Here is a 2,415-nt window from a genome sequence, read left to right on the forward strand (position 1 = left end):
GCAACATCATAAACCACTAACCTCGTCGTTGATTACACCGGCGATATGAGCAACTCCATCCAAACGATAAAGCCTCCCTGGATCGTCCCCTGTCGACTAAAAATGCCGCTCTGGTCTTACTCGGCCCGAATGTTGGTTGTTTTCTCTGGGATTTGGTGGGGTTGGAGAATGACAAAGTGATTCGAATGAACTTGGTTCGAACTCCTTATATAGTTGAATCCCTTGTAATTCGAATCAACTTGATTCGAATTACTATGCAAATCGAATTTCACCTAATTCGAATCAACTAGATTCGAACCTCTCTCTTGTGTTCTTTTCCATCTAATTCGAATTAATATCACTCGAATTACACTTTTATAATTCGAAATTATTTGTTTCGAATTACTAGGCTGGATTGCATGCTTAATTCGATTTGAATTGATTCGAATTAGCTTATACTTGTTTCTGAGAGTAGTTCGAATTGATTCGAATTACATGTTATATTAATTCGAATCTTATTGATTCGAATTATATTAAAATTGGTCCTGGTGGATTCAGGTATAGAAGTTTGATTTGGCTGATTTGGGTTATATTGACCTGTGCTTGGCTCATTTGAATTTTTTACCCTTATTATTATTATTATTATATATAGGTCACCATTAAGATAATAACTTGTCACTAATAAAATCTTAGGATAATGAATAAAAAATAGAATTATATCAATATAACTAAAATAGTTAAAAATATTTTTTATTGATAATTAAGTTAATAATGCATTAATTATTGATTTTATATAATTATAATAGAGATATTTTTTAAATTAATATAATTATGAATTATTCATTAAATGCTAAGTATAATATTGTTATATAATTATAATTAAGATAATTTTCTGAAATAAATTTAAAAGAGATTAGTATAATTATAATAAAGAGATTATCTTAAATTAGTATAATTATGTATCATTCATTACATACTAATTATAATATAATTATATCAATTAAAGATAATTTTTAAAAATAAATTTAAAAGAGAGAAATAGTGCAATCATTTTGGAAGAAAAATGGGTTCACAAAAAAGTGACACCTCACTTTCATTAGTTGGAGAAAAACACAATTTTATATATTAAATAGAAGTAGATTGGTATAAATTATGATAGATTAGATAACATTTGAAAAGAAAATAAAATGAATAAGAAGAAAATAAAAATAAATAGAATAGATAGAAGACTACGATAAAATAAATTAAATGTGAGAGTTTTTTTTGTACATTTCATATCACATCCGTTTCAATAATAATAATAATAAATAAAAATACGTCAACTTGATATCTAAGAAAAAATGATGAGATAAAATCATAATACAGTTCTAAAGTAAAAGCTTAAATTAGAACATAATATCATTACATAACACATATTGAAAGTAATTTCACACTACAATATATCACAAACAGGTAAATGACTTAAATTTAAATACGAAACATTTTTTATTTATGCATACATGATAACACCATGGTCTATAAATACTTCATAGATAACATATCTTATAGAGCTCCGAATGATAAGCACGAAAGTTGGAGAGTGTGTAGTTTGTATCTACGATAGTTGTCTTCTTGCAACGATGCCTCATAGGAAGAAAAAGAATTGTTGTAAAAGCTATCAAATGAAAGAGTAATTGGTAAACGAATGATATTTTCTTCTAGCATACATGGTCTTTTATAGTGGTAAAATAAAAATGGAAGGAATCAAATTTTATATTTTTATATTAGGAATAGAATTTGATATTTATCCTAATAAAATTATTATTATTATCAATATAAATGGGTTAACAACTTGCCACTAATAAAATCATTGGATAATGAATAAGAATTAGAAGGATATGAATATAATTAAAATGAATATAATTAAAATATTTAAAAATATTTTTGATTGATAATTAGTTTAATGATGCATTAAATATTGATTTTATATAATTATAATAAAGATATTTTTTTAAGTGAGTATAATTATGTATTATTCATTAAAATAATAAAAAATATTTCTAATTAATAATTGATAAGTAGTTTAATAATAAATTAAATATTGATTTTATATAATTAAAATAAAGATATTTTTCTAAATTAGTATAATTATGCATTATCATTAAATGCATTCATTTTGGAGGAAAAATGGGTTCACGAGAAAGTGACACCTCACTTTCATTAGTCGGGAAAAAACCCAGTTTCAGTGAAGACAACTCGATGAGGTATTTCATGGATGTGATGCATTGTAAATGATTGTGGCAAAAGACAATCGAACTGGAACATTAGACGATAAGAATAACTTAGAGTAACAACAAATAAAAAATTATTAAAAGAATAATATAATAGAATGAGTATATGAAAAATATTATAAAAAATTATAAATTGTACCTTAAAAGGATCAACTTCAATAAAAAA

This window comes from Arachis duranensis, chromosome 10, assembly GCF_000817695.3.
Source record: "Arachis duranensis cultivar V14167 chromosome 10, aradu.V14167.gnm2.J7QH, whole genome shotgun sequence".
Lineage (NCBI taxonomy): Eukaryota > Viridiplantae > Streptophyta > Magnoliopsida > Fabales > Fabaceae > Arachis > Arachis duranensis.